The sequence below is a fragment of the Sciurus vulgaris genome (genome assembly GCF_902686455.1).
Source record: "Sciurus vulgaris genome assembly, chromosome: 6".
Classification (NCBI taxonomy): domain Eukaryota; kingdom Metazoa; phylum Chordata; class Mammalia; order Rodentia; family Sciuridae; genus Sciurus; species Sciurus vulgaris.
In genome coordinates, this window is record NC_136466.1 from 134,818,437 (window position 1) to 134,838,230 (window position 19,794).

General features: G+C 41.4%; 1 protein-coding gene across 1 annotated transcript in view; it reads right to left on the reverse strand.

Annotated features, from left to right (window-relative positions):
* The window catches only part of NIM1K (NIM1 serine/threonine protein kinase), a 56,438-nt gene extending 36,756 nt beyond the window's left edge, over positions 1 to 19,682 (reverse strand). Inside the window, exon 1 of the mRNA XM_079144895.1 lies at positions 19,473 to 19,682. The gene's annotated coding sequence lies outside the window, so the exon portion shown is untranslated. The remainder of the gene's footprint in view (positions 1 to 19,472) is intronic.
* Between the last annotated feature and the right edge of the window lie 112 nt (positions 19,683 to 19,794).

Sequence of the window (19,794 nt, forward strand, 5' to 3'; positions counted from 1 at the left end):
CCCTTTGTAGTGCTGTTATTATTATACATATTACATCTTGTTATAACTATGAGTTTATATAATTTGTGTCTTTTTGAAGGTTAAATATTTTGTCTTCAATGTCTGAGGTTCTGTCTTCCAGGTGTTGTATCCTATTGGATATGCTTTCTATGGAGTTCTTAATTTGGTTTATTGTTTCCTTCGTGTCAAGGATTTCTGTTTGGTTTTTTTTCAGTATCTCTAACTCTTTATTGAAATGATCTTTTGCTTCCTGTATTTGCTCTTTTAACTGTCGATTGGTGCGATCATTCAATGCCTGAATTTGCTCTTTCATGTCATTGTTTGCTTCCCTGATCATTTTAATTATGTACATTCTGAACTCCTTTTCTGTCATTTCTTCTGCCATGCTGTCATTGGGTTTTATTGATGTAACATCGAGATTTGTTTGCAGCATTTTCTTTCCTTGTTTTCTCATATTGTTCAGGTATCAGTGGACCGCTGAGATATTGCAGATTTCCTCTATTGACTTACAATGTCCCTGAAGATTTCTATATATATCCCCTCTTAGCCTTCAGTAGGCTGAAGTCATGGAGGAAGTTGATAATGCGGTGCTCCACAAGGAAGCTGCCTCTCTAGGAGTGGTGGCCTTCAGGTGGGGTATAATCCCTGCTAGTGGGCAGAGGTGCCTCCACTTGTTAACCAATGGTCATCCAAAGGGGACCTAGGCTGCGGGCTGAGGCAAGGCCTGTTTGGGCCTGAGTCTCTGGTTTTGCTGTCCTTGTGGGGAAACCTCACCCAGCAGGGAAGACTCACCCGGTGGGGAGGTCTCGCTGGTCAGTTCCCTCCTAGAGGTTCCCCTCAATTTACAGCTACCGCCTGGGCTGGGCTGCCTTCCTCTGCAAAGTTCCCAGGGGCCCGGCCCTACCTCCTGGGCCTGGGAGCCTCACCCTTCGCAGATCAATTTGTGTCTTTTTGAACAGTCGGGAAAAGAGAGGACAGGATGTATAAACAGACTCTGGGTTATTATAAGCCCTGAGTACCAACAAGTGCTCTCTGCTTTGCTCTTATACCCTCTGCTGGGACAGTGTTTGTCACTGCTCACTTGATACACATAAATAAATGAATAATAATCTCCATACAACATTAATAAATGAACTCCCAGAAAGTCAATAAGGTGTGGACATGAATAAAGAGGAGATTAATCAGGCTAAGTGAGTTGTGATATTGGAGGACGGTTGACATTCAGAGTGAAAAGCAAGAAGAGAGTATCTTTCTGATTCAAGCAGCTCCTTGAAGATAGGGCTGTCTTGTGTATCTTATCCTAGCACAATGCCTGGCATGTAGTAGACACTCAATTAACGCTGAATGAATTAGTGAATGAAGTATCCCGTGGTTGGTGCATGCAAATGGCACATGCATTTCTTATAGATGCATACCTACAGATCATGTATATGATCCTAGGATGTATACCTAGGATCAAAAGAATTAGGTTTTTTAAATTAAATAATCATTTTGTTGGGAAATAGAAAAACCTCTGAGAAGGCAGAAAGGTCATAAATCATGTAGGCATAAACAGTCATACTGGACTTTATGTGAAGAGAAAATCTGTCAAAACCAAACTGACCTTGCATCTGAAGGTATCCTAGTAAATAATGCTGTAAATTCATTAAAGAACATGACTCATGGAGTTCAAGATCATGCAAACCTGGTTGGCTTGGGAAAAACAAAATACACTGGTCTTTAAAAGAAGAGGAAGGACCAAGTGTGGTGGGGTGCACTCGTAATCCCAGTCACTCGGGAGGCTGAGGCAGGAGGATCACAAGTTCAAGACCAGTCTCAGCAACTTAGTGAGATCCTGTCTCAAAATGAAAAATAAACAGGGCTGGGGATATAGCCCAGTGGTAGAGGACCCCTGGACTCAATACCTCAGTACCTGAAATAATAATAATAATAACAATAACAATAACAATAGAGGAGGAGCCCTCCTGTGTCCGATTGCGCCTTTACTACTCCAATGATTTGACTGCTGGGCACAGGTGGCTGCTCAGGGGACTTTTGTCACTGATGTAATTAGAGACACTATTTTCCCCAGAGCGGGAACCAATTTGGGGCTGATTGAAGTAGTGATTACACAATGCTGGAGAGGTAGTTTAAGTGATGCCCACCAGGGAGTCAGAGGGCTTTCCAAGCCAGTTCTGAGAATTACACACTGTTCCATGGTGCTTGCTAATTGACCTGGTATTTCTGGCTGAAAAAATTTCCCCAAGGAGGCAAATGAAAGTACATAATGAGGATCTTCCATCTCACATGGTAGCTCCTGAGCAAAGCCTTACCTCTAGAGACCAGACATTATTAATGCAGAAAACTGCAAAAAGATCCCAGACGAAACAGAAAAAAGATTCAGAAGTATGTATGCATCAAAAAGGTTTTGCTGTGATTCTTGGTCTGCATTCATACTTCTTCAGCTTGAATTTTATGAATTGTTTGTAATTGTGAAGATAAGGAGTGTGTAGTGGAAACAATTGCAATGTTCATGAAATGGGCAATTTCTGAGAACTTCATGATAGTGGTCACTATTCATTAACTGGGGATCTATTCATGAACAAGGAAAGATGCTGTGTCTGCAATGCAAGGTTTGCATGTCTGAGAACCCCACTATTGTCAGGGTGGAGGGAAATGAAATTGGGGTGGAAGTGGAGAATTTAACCTTGTACACTTCCATATGTGCAGTTGTTATTTTTGATGTTGCTTTGACTATTTATAGTTACAACTGAGATCTTGGTGTAAGTGCTACAAATACACATTTATCTCAACTGCTATGTAGGAATGTGGTCTGTCCCTGATGACCATGTATATAAAAGGGACTCATCCCAGGTAAACAAACTGGCCCACCTGCCTGGGGTGGTTGAGGTAAAGATTCCCAAACTGACATGTCCCAAAGTTTCAAATCCAAAAATAGAATGACTCAGAAAACCATGAGGTACCCTGCATCAGTGAAGTAATTATTGTTGACATAGGTGGGGCTCAAATATTGGTGGTGAAAACAACAAATGGCACTTATAGGTTCCTGAATCCTCCACTGGGCCTGGGGAAACATGCAGAGGGATCTGAAGCTATAATTAGGAATATGTCTGGTGGGCTTTCTAAAATTTTGTTTCTTTTGAAGTTAGGATTTTGAGAATTCTGAAAGAGGTTTAACAACACCAGACCCAGATCATGAAAACATGCTCACCAACAGAGTCCTCGATACTCTAGAAAATTCAGGAACAGCCCCAAGGATGTATTTAGCAGCTGCCTGGAGACTTGTTCCCAGATGGGCAGATTTGGGAACTGGGGGTGAGTAAATGAGATGAACTGTGTCTCTATCAGGCTGCCACTTTTGCCACTGAATCTTTGTCCAGAATAAGGGGACAAGGTTATGGTTACCTCTGTGCAAAGGAGCCACTAAAAGAGGGAGGAGGAGAGATGGGGAAGGAAGGGAGGACCCTGCTGAGCCTCCCACCCTGAGCCAAAACTCCCCACCCTGAGTCAAAGTTGAGTCAGTAACCTTATGACAGGGCTGTGTAGAAGCCATGGTTATGTCACAGGCTAAATCTGGTCCTGAGATTTTAAAGACAGGAGGAATTTATTTAGGGGCTCAAATGAAGTCATTTAAAGATGCCCTTCAACAGCCCAGATGGCGAAGTACAAAGGATGAAGGATCTCTACATTGAGAATAGAGGTTGGAGGTAGCCTACCTGGGAGGGGACTAAGTCACTAGAAGCCCAAGTCATCTAGGTGCCACCCCAGGCTTCTTTCTTCTCCTCACCCAATTCTGCAGATCCTTCAATGCTGCCCCTATCCTGTTACATACCCATCCCATAGGTGATCTCCCTGGGCAGCACTAAATCCCACAGTGGGTAGCCATGTGCACTCCTTAGGGCACTAGCAAGTGCAAGGGCATTAAAGAGAGGGGGAAATAAAATCTTAAGATATTTTGTTACCTGATGCATGTTTTTTAAAGCATCTAAATAATCACCATAACAAAAGTCATAATTTGGGTTTTATTATTCTTCTTTTGTGGTTAGTGCCAGAGTTTACATCTTAAATGTTTCCAATGGTGAATGTGGTAAAAGATCAGCTCCCCACAGAGGTGCTGCTGGGAGGTGGTGGAGCCTTTGGGAGTTGGGGCCTAGTGAGAGGTCTTTAGGTCTTTGAGCGCATGCTTACGAAGGGTATCGTGGTGCCCCAGCTCTTTCTTCCTCCTCTCTTTGCTCCCTGGCCATATGTGAGCAGTTTCCCTCTATTATGTACTCTTCACCACCATGTGCTGCCTCACCACAGGCCCAAAAGCAATGGGACCCACAGATCATGAACTGGAATCTCCAAGACTGTGAGCCAAAACAAGTCTTTCTCTTTAAAGTTGAACATCTCATATATTTGTTACAGGAACACAAAGCAGACTAATACGGTGAGTTTTGCTTGAATTTTGAATTGCACGTGAGGCACCATAAGGAGTGATGGTCTCTTACGGTCTTTTGGGGTATGCAGTGCTGGGGATGGAACTCCAGGGCCTCATACATGCCAAACATGCCCTCTATCACTGAGCTAGATCCCCAGTCCAGCCTCTAATAGTCTTAAACCCAGCTTTTACTAATCACCTGTGGGATTCTTCCAAAATGCATATTTTATCATATCACTGTCCCGCTTAAAATCCCTAATTAAAATGCTCAGACAATAAAATTCAAATTCCAATGCACAGTCTAGAAAGCTCTTCGAGATGTGGTTCTTGATTTATTTCTAGCCTCATTTCTGATCCCCCCTGATCCCACCTATCCCCTGCATATACACTATATTTGAGACACATCAAAATAATTGAGGACCCTGTGCACGCTGTGCAGTTTCATGGTTCTATTCTCTGGTATGTGGCATTCCCTCTCCATGGGCTGTTCTCCTCAAGCTATTTCCCAAGGAAAATTCAAAACTCTATCTTTCTATAAAGATTTCTTTGACTCCCTAAGTTCACAGGATTCCCACTGTATTTCATGCATCCATCAGTTGATAGTTATAGCTTTATTTCTTGTATGCATATCCCTGCCTACCTGTCTAGGGCTGGGAGTGCAGCTCAGTGGTAGAGTACTTGCCTAGCATGCACAAAGCCCTGAGTTTGATTCCCAGGCCCCCCCCCCCCCCCAACACAATACTGTTCCTCCTCTGTGGACCTATCTAGATGATGAGAGTAAAGAGGGCGGAGATGGTATTTTAGTCATCTCTGTCTCTAAACAGTGCTTGGCACATCAGAGGTACTCAGTACACGTTCATGTGATTGATGAATGGATAAATGAATTAAGACAGGTGTTATTTGTTGCTAAATACAAAAGTTATTTTAAATTTTTCAAGAGTTTAATTTCATTCTTTTTCTTATTTCAATCCTCTAATGGTTGAAATTCTGCTTATTATTAAAATCCAGCGTACACTCTCACCCTTCAACCCACTTCCCTTTCCCTCATGTCTCTTCCTGATACCCAAGCAGAATTCAGCTCTTCCTCTGCAATGTCCCCACGATGTTTTTTGTTTTCCTCCAACATCTTCAAACTCTATCTGCTGTTTGAGTCACTTGTGCGAATGCTTGTTCTCCCTAGTAGAATGTGGGTTTCCAGGGGGGCAGGACCTATGTCTTATGTGTTTCAGGATTCTGGGCACCCAGTACCCAGGAGGAGTCCACAAATATTGGCTGAATTAACTTGAATTGTACAGATATTTTTAAAGGTGGCATGAATCCCAGAAGATACATAAATAGATATTTCTCTCATAAACATCTTTTTGTTGTTGTTTAAAAAGAGACACTACAAATAATGGTTTCCGATGAAAAAAGAAAAGGCAAAAACTTAAAAATAACCAATCAAGAGAAAAAAATAACTTTCAAATGTTCTCTCCTTAAACAAGGGTGGGTGTGTCATAAATGTCCCTAACCAGAGCATCGCTGGCTGGAAAACTCTGAAACATTGTGGATTTGATGAGATGCCCCATTATTTTCTCAGGGCATTCTAAAATTCCCAGTGAAGCGCACCACAAATGCAGTGGACATTCCTAAGAGGCTCTTTGAGTTGACAACATCAGAACATTTATAGACCAGCATTGCTGCAGCCCACAGACAATAAAAACAAGCTGATTATGGTTTTCCCTTTGGAATGCTGCCGAAGCTAAACTGATCATGCTAAGAGTAAGGAAAGTTTCATCTTCCTGGTTTTCATTTTTAGGGCATGATATGTTGGAAACGTCCTTCAGAATTTTAAAACACGAGAAATAATCCCCTCTCCATTTCAAAATCTTTACTGCATTCCTCCATTCCTCTGAATAGTTCTGCAAATATACAGACCCATGCACTTGCCTCAGCCTCTCTCCCTAGTCCTTACCCCAAGGGAACCTAAATCAGCCCCAGTTAGCAATGAATTAAATCCCACCTCTAAGACACTAGAGGGTCAGCATTACCCCAGATTTCAAGGCATCCCTAGTACTTTTCCCCCACAAAAAGCAAAGACATGGTTAAATATCTAGCCTGGAAGAAAAGTTGTGAGATCTGCTTCAATTATGCAATTTATTCCTAAAGTTTTACCTTCCCAACATAAAATGTCCTTTCACACTGAATAGTGTTAGTATCCAGTTTCCCTCAACTGAAATGACTGACCTTTTTCTTATTCAGCCTCAGCCGGTCCTGAAATATCACTTTCTTGGTGTGTTCTTTTTCTTTTCAAAAAAATTTTTTTGTAGTTGTAGATGGACAGAATGCCTTCATCTTATTTGTTTATTTTTAATGCGGTGCTAAGGATCGAACCCAGTGCCTCACACATGCTAGGCAAGCACTCTGCCACTGAGCTACAACCTCAGTCCCTCTTGGTATGTTCTTTTCTCTGCTCACTCATGGTTAATTGCTTCTTCCTCAGTTCTTCCAGTGAACTCTGCTCACACCTTGATGGTATGAACTATGTTTAGCTTCTCTAAAACTGACATCTTTTGTTTCATATCCTCAGTATTTCCCAGCTGCTAGTACAAATGAGGATATGGTAGGTGCCAAGTAAATATTAGTAAAAACAAACCAAAAAGAACTGAAACATAATATATAAAGTGTTCTAGAATGTAAACCATAAATTAATATCAAGTATTATAGCATTTGGTTCACTGTATCAGTGATGTATATACCAAGTTATTTTTATTAAGTTATTTTTATTAACACATTGTGTTAAACACTCTTACGTTATTGATTTAATCAATATAACAAACCCTGAAAGATAGATATTAAAATTCCCACTGTGCTGACAAAATAGAGTTCAGAAAGGTTGAGGAATTCATCCAAACCAAAGAGCTAGTGAGTGATGGGACTGTCATGGGACCCAGGTCCATCTGAGCCCACTGGCTGCCTCCATTTGGTATGCAGTGGAACTGAATCCTCTAAGGATAGGCTATTGCCATCAAATTGAGCTTTAGCTTGGGTATGGCATAAATCAACCATGGTAGCAAAGGCAGGCAGAAGAATCAGAAAGAACGATTCTTCAAAGGACTCTGTTTTTTTAATAAACTACCAAGGCTGATGAACAATGCGGATAGTAAATGCATAAATTAAATTGCCTTTCCTTCCCAACTTTGTAACAGACATTTTCTCCACTGTCGTTAACTGACTTGAAACTGTAGGTGACCTTATGTGGTTGAATGGCAAACTACACAGTTGAAGTCCAAGAGTTCATGATTATTATCATTATTGCTAAAAAGTCCAAATATCCCAATAAAAGTTACAAATAAATAAAAATACATAACCATGATTGGTATATGTGCACACACTACAGAACAAACAAGCTAAACCTTAAACTACAACTATAAATTAGGCCATCTTAGAACAGAATATCTGTTAAAATTTAACTGACTGTACAAGAAAGTAAAAGATGATAAACTGATTTTACTCATGCACATGAAAGGCAAAATGTAAAACAAAATACTATGAAGTCTAATATAGCAATGTATGTATATGTTTATTTATTTATTTAATTTTTTTGCAGTGCTGGGGATTGAAACCAGGGCCTTTTTGTGCTTGACAGGCAAGCACTCTATGAACTGAGCTATATCCCCAGCCCTAGCAATGTATTTACAAAAGAATGACCTACTAAAATTTCTCCCAAGAATGTAAGCATGAATTAATAATTGCAGGTATGTAGGTTCAACTCAACACATAAATTGTTTAGTCACAAAAGACTAAAAAGTCTAATAAAATCATATACTCCTTATTTATAAAAATAATACAAACTAACGCATGCCTATAATTACATCTACTCAAAAGGCTGAAGCAGGAGGATTACAAACTGGAGGTCAGCCTGAGCAACCGGTGGGACCCTGTCACAAAATAAAATAAAAAAGGGCTGGGTGTGTAGCTCAGTGTTAGAGTGCTTGCCTAGCATGTGTGAGGTTCTGCATTCCATCCCCAGCACTGAAAAAAAAATATATACATATATATGTATGTATATATATGAACTAGGTGTGATGGGAAACTTATTCAACTTAATTAAAACTATCTGCCAAAAAACCTATAGCAAACATCTTTTTAAATGGTAAGATCCTAGAAACAGTCTCTATAAAGTCAGGAAGAAGACAAAGATGCCTGTGAACACTGATTCTATTCAGTATTTTCAGAGCTGCTAGCCAATGAAAGAAGGCAACAACTAAATATTGAAAAGAAAGAAATAACATTGTTCTTATTTGTAGACAAGTTTTGAAAACCCTAGAGAGTCATAAACTACTATAACCTATTAGAGCTAATAATTAAGTTCAACAAGTGCATTTTGGAGACAAGATTAATGTGCAAATTCCATAATATCTGTATTCACCAATAGTAATCTGGTAATAAGGAAATTTAGTTATAAAACATGTCCCAGTTACATGAGTGGCAATAAAATTCATAAGGTACCTGAGAAGAAATCTGGGGGAGGGGAGTAGATAGAAATTTAGTAGATTAGACAAAGGAAGACTCTTATTTGACATTTCCATTTATTAGCTGAAGCAGGAAGTACTTGACAGATGATACTATCTATTTCTCTATTTGAGAGATCAAAATTCACCTGAGAAGCTGGGCACCGTGGAGCACACCTGTAATCCCAACAGCTCAGGAAGCTGAGGCAGGAGGATCGCAAGTTCAATGCCAGCCCCAGCAAAAGCGAGGCACTAAGCAACTCTGTGAGACCCTATCTTTAAATATAATACAAAATAGGTCTGGGAATGTGGCTCAGTGGTCAAGTGCCTCTGAGTTCAATCCCTGGTACCCAAAACATAAACATATAAATAAATCTACCTGAGGAAGATTAAAAAAAATTTGTCTGTGTATATGAACATGTCCCATTATTGTGTATAATAATAATGTACCAAAAAAATTTTAAATAAGTTGTAAGGAAAAAGGAAGATAAATTATGAGAGTATGTATAGAGAAGTTACAGGGAAGAAAACATTCCCCAAAAATTTCAAACCACATTTAGAGAAGTCAGGGATGGGACCTGGAATGGGTCATAAACAGGACCACTCATACCCTGAAGATGTTAGTCAAGCATCATCATCTACAGGCAATCCTCAACATGAGTCCCTGTGTCTGGATACTCCTTAGAGGGGTGGTATGTCACTGGCATGCTAATGTCTTCAGCTATTTGATAACATTGTTTCCCAAGGGAAAAGCTAAACAAAAACTGGTTGGAATGACTAAACATGCAAATTATCCAGACTCCAAATGTGTCATTTCAAAAACAAAATGACAGGAAAACAAGACAGCAAAACACTGGGGAGTCTTTTAGAAAGGGGGGATTTTTATGGGAAGTTAAGACCAGCCCTGGTAATGTCACCAGAGTCCATTGAAGAAACACTACATAGGTCAGTATACTCTGTGACTGTAGGCGGAGTGAAATGTTGACAGCAGCTGCATAAATCTAATCCTGGAGCAGCAAAAACTGCTCTCCGTAGCAACTGCTAAGTAGTGAAGGCACTATGGGGGAAGGGGGCCCTCAGGAACAAAACTAAAAGCCACCAGCAACATTCCAGGAACAGCACAATGCAGAGGGGAAGGATGAGGTTGGAAAGTGACCAGCAACAGACGGTCAAACTGAGTAGATCTGAAAGGTGCCATCAGAAAATCTCAGGACACAAACCCAGCAACAGGAGGGCTGACAGGCACTGACTTTCTGGAGATTGCTGCTTTGCCCTTAGAGTAGGTTTGTTGTTAGGTCATTGATCGTTGCACAGTAGCTCAGAACCTGGAATAAAACAAGTCTTTTCTCTTTTGTCCCAGGTGGCCCTGAGCTCCTGGGCTCAAGTGATCCTGCATCAGCGTCCTGAGTACAGCTATGGTAGGCAGCTGCCAGTGGCTGAGTCTTTTCCTTAAGTCAGTCTTCCTTCCAGCCAGCCCACCTTGTTTCACATTGACCTTCCTTCCACAGTGCTGAGGAAATGCCTTCCCTTTGCCAAAAACAAATGGCAATCTGCTTAGCTGAACTTCAGGCACTTTGTGGTCTCCTTTGCCTTCTGAATGTCCCTAAGCCAAACTATCTAGAGTCTCCAAGAAGATTGGCTGATGAAGAGTTGCCTGTGATAACCCGTACTCCCTGAGACTTCTAGAAGTTCAAAGTGGAGGGACTTGCAAAGTCATTTAATCTCTTACTTTGCATCTAAGTAAACAGATCCAGAGAGGTAAAGTCGTCAAGTTGCTTTGTCTTTCTACTACTCCAACCAAGCAGCTTAACAGAATAAATGAACAACCAAAACAAATATGGGAGGACTTACAAGCCAGACTCAGGAGGGAAACAGTTACATATATTTTCACTCAAGATCGACTCAAAAGGAAATTTGGAAGATGCAAATATGTTCCTTAACTCAAGGTCACATACTAGTACATGCTTGTTAGGAGAATAATTTAGAAAAAATATTTTTTTCTCTTCACTGAAATTGTGATAAGTTTTGTGATTAGAAAAAAATACTTGACTTAAATATAAATGGCTGTTTTATTTTGTGCCACAAGTCCTCAGAATGCTCTTAGGCCAAATCACATCTTAACATTGTACCCATACCACACAGTGTTCACCACTCATACAAAGGTACCAGTAAAATGTGTTTGATGTTAATCTTTTCCATTTTCAAACTGTGCCCAACATGGTCATTTCTCACACCTGGGCATTACACCTTCCCTGACCAGAGCAGCTCACCGCAGCCGATTTATTTGCCCAAACTCATTTCCCTGCCCTGAAAACTCAACTCACATACCACCAGCACACAAGCGTTCACCAAGCACAAGGGTGGCTTATTTACTTATGGTTGTGCTCTGTCTTAACAACAGCCTACAATAACTACCTACGATAAATACTCAAGTAGGGTGAATGCAGAATTTACCTTCCAAACAATGCACTTTTGAGAGAAGGATGGGATGCTAGTAACAATCACACTAGGACCCCAAGCATAAACCAGAGCTGTACTGACAACCTAGGACATGCAGATGCTCTCACAATGAGTGATAAGGTTGCAGTGTTACTGTAGCCTGCTCACCCATCTTTACTAAACTCTCTTCCCCCTTTCCTCCTGCTTTCTGTAACAGAGGTCAGAAAGAGCAGTTTTCCCTTTTCCCTCTCAGACAGGAATGGCTCTGAGACGTGGTTTTGGTCAATGAGACCTTGGTGAAGGATTTCTGACAGGTGTGCATCCTTATGAAGGGGGGACATTTGCACATAGATTAGCTCCTTTCCCTTTCTTCCAGTGTGGAATCTGTCCAAAGGTGCAGTAGCCACCTGAAAATCAGAAAGTGATCTATCTATGAGGGCAAAAGTCAGGACAGCAGAAAAGGAAGAGAGGAAAAACTAGGTTTTTGCTGGCAGCTAAAACAAAGCTGTCATTTGCCTATCCTGACACCTTTTTCTGCAAGAAAAACAAACTTTTACTAAATAGGAAAGTTCTTTGGTTATCTGCAGCCAAAAGCATTCTTAACTTAGAATAACTATTATTATTTTATTCCAGTTAGTCGATACATATTTTCTTTAACCCTTACAATGGCTGTAAAAGGTGCTTGCTATTTTTTCAGATGAAGAAACTAAACTTCAGAAGGACTTGTTAACTTGTCCAGAGTTGTACAGGCAATGAACATATGAGTTTGATTCAAGCCTGGCCTGTCTCTCCTCAGAGCAGATGCCTCAAACCCAGCAGATGTTGCTTCACCCCGGTCTCCTGGGTCAAAGCCATGTGAATCATGGGTAATTCCTGCCGCACACACATTGCTTGAAAGCAAGAAGATGAAAATAGATCATTCTCTGCTATTTCCTTGCCCTTGCCCCCACCCTAAGCAATGTGAGGTTGCTACCCAATTATTCTACTATAGAATTCTCCAATAGCAAGATGAAATGGTCAGTACAGAAAACATTATTTTTAAGCACCTGCCTACTTTTATGTTTAATTAAACATGTCATTCTCCAGGTATTATTTAGATGTGATTCAATCTATGGTTAGTGGGGCAGGGTAGATACATAAAGAGATAATTTAAATATAATAAAATCACAAAATAATTAAAATAATTATTAATATAATAAATAATTATTAATTATAATTATTAATTATTAATTATAATTAATAATAATATTAATATAATAAAGCACAAAGCACTAAACCAGAGGAAGGCTTAGAAAGTGTGGATGCCCAAAACAGGACACCTGGAAGGAGATGAGGCCTGAGAAGTTGGCAGGTGAGATGGAGCTAGCACTGAAAGATAAGGAGAGGCAGGTCAGGAATTAGAGAGTGAATTTTTTTAAATGTACCCCTGAATTTGAGACAATATAAATTGGGGAAAAATCTGTGCCCGCATGTTATTCAGGAGCTCAAGGTTTGGTGCTATCAATAATGTCTGAGGGGTATTCTAGCTAAACTAGAAGTTTAGAAAAGTTTAAAAGGCTTTTTGAAAACCTTCATAATAATTATCATTTTATTGGCCAAGAATGGAACCAATATTCTGTTTCTGAATTTAGTATCTGTTCTATGGGCAACTTTCACCCAAAAGTCTAGCATTAAACAAAAAGGTTTAAGTCATCAATTTGCACCTCTCGCTAAGTAACCTAGCAGGGAGAGTCTCCTGGCTGAGCACTGCTATATGGCAACTTTCAACATTTTTGTCTCCTGTTTCCTATATGTGTTAACCAATTCAGTTGTTTCAGAGCTTTGGTAACTCTTAACTCTTCTTTGCAGAGAGTCATTACCAAAATACACAGAGTAGTTTTCACGTGGATTGAGGTGCCGTTCAGAGAAGGAAACAGGAATATTCAGACCAGACAGAAGTACTTTTATTCACTTCCAGAATCTCTCAATCCAAAACCAGTCACCTAGCCCACACTCTTCTGAAGAGCTCCTCTGGTTCCTGGGGAAATGGGTCATTCTGTGGTGTGATCAATATGGCAGAACACAAACCCACAAACACAAATCCATCCCTACGTTTCTCATGGTGTTCAGAGCATGCATCTTCAATGGGGAAGCGCAAGGCTTGATTTTAAAACCTTGGAAACATTGCTAAGTGGCTGTTTCTGGCCACCCAGAAAAGTGAGTGTGTGAGTGAAACACAGTGATGACTTTCATGGATTCCAGAAGAGTCAAATCAGATCAGATCTCCCAGGAGGAACCTGGGAAGACAAAAGCAGCCCAAGGTCCCAAGAGGTGAGACAAGCCTTCTCTCTTGACTTCCTGGCTTCAACTAAGCCCTAAGGTCCCAAAGAAAACCCAAAGCATTAGATCCATATTCCATTTGGTCTCTTGCACAGGTGGGGAGACCCACCTCTCCAAGGGTGGTGGTCCCACCAAGTCGCACCTGCATCTCCCATTCTAGTTCTTGCCCTTGCCTCCCCCACATGCCTCCACCACCATTCACACTGGTACTGCTTCACTCTCTCCTAGTTTACACTTTTCATGTGCCTTCTTCAGAGTGCTTTTATTGTATAGAGCAAGATGTGACCTGTCTTAGCACTGTGGCACACACTTGTAATCCCACCTAAAGGGGTGTTCTGGTCATTTGGGGGTGTGGACCTGAAGGGGAAATTGGAAGCCCAACCCCTTTCCTCCTTCTCTTTTTCACTTTTCAGCCATGAAGTGAGATGTTCGACTCCACCTTGCGCTGTCACCGTGATAGGCTGCCTGGCCACAGATCCATAAGCACAGGAGCCAATCAATCATTGATGGAAACCTAAAGCCGTGAGCCAAAATAAGGCTTTCTTCTTCATGTATTGGTTATCTTAGGTATTTTGTTACAGTAATAGAAAGCTAACACAATCACATAGTAGGTGAATCATGAACAGGATTCAAACCCAACTAGTTGGTTTCAGAATAAAGGTTTGACCACTCTTCTTGCTGCCTCTGGAATATATGCTGTGTGATAATACATGTTATAATATGCTTTATGGTAAAATATAATCTTTATTTATAATAAAGAAAGAAGGATTTTACTTTTGCAGTACCGAGGATTGAACCCAGGGGCACTCTACCAATGAACTACAACCCCAGAACTTTTTATTCTTTTATTTATTTAAAAAAAATTTTTTTTAGTTGTTGAGGGACCTTTATATTTTAATTTATTCATATGTGGTGCTGAGGATCTAACCCAGTGCCTCACACATGCTAGGCAAGTGCATTACCACTGAGGTACAGCCCCAACCCCTATTTTTTTCTTTTTATTTTGGGAGACATTCTCACTACGTTTCCCAGGCTGGTCTTAAAATTGCAAGCCTCCTGCCTCAACCTCCTGAGTAGCTAGGATGATAGGCATGTGCTACTTACTGTACCTCATGGAAAAAAAAAAAAAAAAAGGATTTTAAAAGAGAAATTTAAGACAAGGTAGCCAAGGAGAGAGAGGAGACAGTGAGAAAGGGAATGTTTCAAAGGGAGTCAGGAGTAGGGATGGCTGGAGGTGTGGCTCAATGGCAGAGGGCTTGTGTAGCATGTAAGAGGCTTTGAGTTCTATCACTAGCACCCTAAAAGAAGTCAGAGGAGACAGAAGAGATGACTATGTTCCTTCTGAGTAGCTGTGATCCATACTTAAGATCTTTGAATTTGTTTCCTCTGCTGCAAAATGAAAGGGTGAACAAATCTATGTTTTAAAGAAATATTTACTTGACGGGATACCAAGGGCTGGCATAAAAGTTCATGACATATGCGTCATTATTTCAGGCTTGGCTACTATGTTACTCATCAGTATACATCAAATTTGCTGCCTCTGTGCCTTGATTTATGTTTTATAACCAATGTGTTCCACAAAAAACAACAACAACAACAACAAAACCCCCACTCTATTAGTAAGCCTAAGGGTATGATCTAAAGGTATGATTCCTGTATGAATGAGAGTAAAGATAATTTCCTTTAGTGACTCAAAAAAAAAAAAAAAAAAAGTGAAAAAGTAGAATCAGAATGCAAGATGGTTTGGCAGCATGCCTGATTCCAAAGGGCAGCAAACAAGTCATTTAAACTTAAAAGTCCTCAATTGATTCAGTTAACAGTAATAATCAACATGTGAAATGGATGGACATGTAACCAACAAAATGGAAGAACTTTCCAAAAGGGCCTATCTGTAATTCCCCAGAAGTGAAGGACATGGATTTTTAGGTTGAAAGGGTCCACTAAGTAAATGAACATAATCCACATGTTAGTGAAATTTCATAAAACAATAAAAGAATCTTACAAGTTTCCAGAGAGAAAAAATAAGAGATTTGCATGCAAAGTGTTAAAAATTAGAATGGCATTGAACTTTCCAGAAACAGTAGAAGCTAGAAAATGATGATGAATCAATGTCCTCAGAAATTTGTAAGAATTATTTTCTAACTAGATTCTTAAGTAAAGCTTCAAGGAAGTGGGAGAGTAAAGACATTTCAGATACTTGAACCTAGGGGCACTTAACCACTGAGCCATATCTCCAGCTCTCCCGACTTTTTAAAAAATATATTTTATTTAGAGACAGGGTCTTGCTAAATTGCTTACGACCTCTCTGAATTGCTGAGACTGGCTTTGAACTCTTGATTCTCCTGCCTTGGCCATCTGAGCTGCTGCCATTATCAAAACTCTTTCTTAAGGAGCTACCAGAATAGGCACTCTATCAAATAGGGAATAAACCAAGTAAAAGGAAAATAAGAGAACAGGAAATCCACACAGAAGGGGAGAGGAGGGAAATCTCAGAATGCCAGTGTTCATCAGGGCTAGAAGAGAAGTGGTTCAGCTCACAGGACTGAGGGCTCCTTTTTGGAGGGCTGGGGTAGGGCTAGAAAGAAACTAATGGTTATCTGATGCATTGGATTGTAAGGAAAAGATGAAGGAAAGGCGTTTTATAAAGCCTTTAGAATATTTGGGAAGAAGGTTTCCAAAAATTAAGCAAATGAAAAAAATAAATATTTAAAAAATATATTTTAAAATTTAAAATATTTTTTATAATAAATTTTTTTCCAAAAAGTTGTGCAAAAATGAAAGAAATACAATTATGGTTTACAACTTTGATCTGCAGTAAACAATGATTATAGTCCTAATAATGTAAGTTCAATATGGATTTAATTTGATTTGTGGTATATTTATGAGATGCTAAACGACTAAGAATTTTCCTGTGGTCCATGTAAGTACTTGTCCCCTACAGCTATTCCTCCTCACCATCCCACTATGTGACTTTATTCCCTATTTCTTTCTCCCACCTCTCTGTATAAAATCCAAATTACCCAAACAATGGCTGGTAACCTGCAAGAACAATTCTTCCCTCTTCTAAAAGCAATCTTGAACTACTGTATCTGAAACCAGCTGAACTTTCGCTGCTGTAGGTAAACTCTTACGAAGTTTTTAGTCCTCTTCCTCCAAGACAGATGTTCTTAAGAGTTTTCTCACATCCATCATATTTAAATAAAGAGCTTTGCAAATAGGGATCTGGCTGATTTTTTTTCCATAAACTAAACTGCAAAAAATGGAGTAAGGGAAGTTGTAAGGGGTGGAGTAAGGGAGTTATATCTCATCTATAATAAGAGTAAGTCAATAGTTTTGTCTAAAATTAATAAAGCAAGGACCAGCAACATAAACTAATTATTTGGAAGTGATCAAAGAGCTAGGAGCTGATGAAGATTATATCCAGGGGTGGAACTGTTGTTTTTGTTATGGTCTTTTAATACACCTAATTCATAAAGTCAGATGAATACATTATTTTGATAACAATTTAAACAATTACTTTCAAATGTTCCAATCATATACTATCAATGTGTAAAACTGATTTATAGGAACCCAAACTCAGAAATTGGGTGTGTGCAAAGAATCATGGTTCTTTAAAGATACCAATATTTGCTAAAGTATTTGAAATGGTATGTCCTGAATTAAGCCTTCCTAACTAAAAACCTAAGGCTAAACAAGACAGAAAGTGCTCTATGGCCTATCCATAGTTATTACTGGGTAATTTAGATTTCATTTAAATCCGCCTTTATTTTAAAAGTAGTTAGGTTATTAGAAAAAAAGCACACACCTCAAACCAAATCTCCAAGCCATATTTTTTCCTAACACAGAAGGAGGCCTCTCTGAAGGTTTTTCCAGACTTACCACTTAACAGTGGTACAGCCAAAAATAAACCCGTGTGGACTTTCCTAAGCAAGTTCAACAGCACACCAACCACTCCTTCACGGAGAGCTGGCCTTGCTTTTTTCCCAAATAGCCTCTCCCAGGACCCCCACCCACATTCCAACTCCTAATTAGAAAGCTAATTAGGATTCCAAATTTAAATGCTAAATGGAGAGGGAGATCTGGTCCTAGGCCAGAATTCCTTGAACATCAAAAGCTCTCCTCTGTCCTCTGTTAGTGCAGTGAGTGTGGGAAGAGAGCTGAGGCCACAGGACCGTTTAGGCCATTTGACTTGCTGGAGGGCAGTGTTTACTCTCATTTGTCTGAGAGGGAAGATGTGTTGAACAAATTGCAAACTCTGAAAAGACAAAAAAAAAAAAAAAAAAAAAAAAAAAAAAAATTTAAAAACCACAAAAATATGCCTTGGCATTTAGGTGCTTTAAGGAAAGGAAACAAGTATCTTTTTATAAACCCAATTGTTATCATGGTGACAATAAGGGACATAAGGAGTTCCCCTCAAAAAGAATGATTCCTAGTTCCAGCCAGGCAGCTTCTCAATAGTGCGGGGCGACTTCTTCAGTTACCATGGCAACCAAAATTAGAAGGGCTTTTGCAACACTAACAGAAACCATCTTTTGAAGCGCTTCTGTGAATCACATTGAATGCTGATGATTCAAGCTTATGCGATACATATTTTTCAAATATTTTTAAAACCATATTACCATAAACAAATACTCGTTTTAGAGTCCCATTTGAAATCTTGGAACAAAATTTTTCGGCTGGTTTTGTTTGTTTCCCTTTTGGATTCCCGCGGCCTGGCGTGCAACCGCGATTTGTTTAATATCCAAACTTGTCTGAATTACACGAGTGAGAACTTAAAATGTGATTCATTTGCTCTTATTTTGAAACGGGATGAGGAATGGGCTGGGGGAGGGTGGGTCTAACATAGAGCCCTCTTGTCTACCAAACTCGGGGAGGACGAAAACGCGAGAAAGGGGGAGAGGGGGATTGGGGGGGAGAAAGGGAAAAGAGGGACCAGAAGAAGGGGAGAGGGGAAGAGGAAAGGAGCAGAGGGAAAAAGTACAGATGGCTGAATCTTGGTTAAGCTAAAAGCATCATTAGCGATTGCCTTGCTCTCTCCATCTGCCCAGATGGCACGCGGAAGCTGATCAGAAATGGGCTTTTTAAAGACCCCGTTGAGATTTTTGGTGGCATCGCCAGTCCTCAATGTCCTAAAATTCCTGGAGGGCTACTCGGGAAGAGAGAAGAGGCTCTTCCTTACTTTGTTCGGTTTTCCAGAAGAAGCACCTTTCTCTGGGGAGAGTCGTGGTGTGGGGTGTGGTGGGAGCTGCCCTTCCCCTGGGCCACAGCCGTGCGATGTCAGTTCCCTCCACCTCCAGCCTGGCTCGCGCCCGTGGGAGGTCACGCAGGTCCCCAGACCTGTTACAAACTAACAGATTAGGGCTGGCGCGGTGGGGCTCTGGTCCAGCGCACCCGGTGTGCACAGGGCTAGGCGCTAGGCTGCCCTCCGTGGCTCACGTGTGGGCGCATAGCCAGCGGTGCCGGCACCGTTCTGACACCGGTGCTCACACGCGCACACAGACAAGGGCGCCGCACAGGACTCTGGCACCGACTCGCGAGCGCGCCCTCTCCCTGTGCTAACGCCCCCTCCTCTCGCGCGCGGATCCATCCGAGGGTGGAGGGATGAGGATGCCGCACGGAGCGCCCAACCTTCTCCTGACCCCACTTCACTGTCACCCCAGTCCAGAACGTGTGTGTCTCTTTCTCGCTGAGGTCCCGGGGCGGAAAGGCGTCCCCTTACAGCCCAGCCAGGGCTGCAGCCGGGCAGGGGAAGGGCAGGCACCGTAGAGGGGCTGGCGGCAAGCCCGCGGCCCCTCGCTTACCTCGGTCTGGACGCGGGCTACCTGGCTCTGCTGCGCGGCGCCCGGCTAGGCGCGCGGGGAGGTCGGCGCTGGGGAAGGCGCGGGTGCGCGGGGGTGTCCTGGCGCGCGGGCGTCGCGGTCGCGCGCGAGGCTCCCGGAGCTGTCAGGGGCGGCAGACTGACCACACAGCCCAGCAAACCTCGCCTGCCCTCCTCGCCCGGCTGGGCCGCGGGGACCGAGGCGCCCAGCAGCGTTTCCCGAAGGACCAATCCCGAGCTGGGGGCCGGCTCAGGGACCGGGCAAGGAGGGCCGGCCGGGCGCTGAGACGCGGGCCTGGACGTGG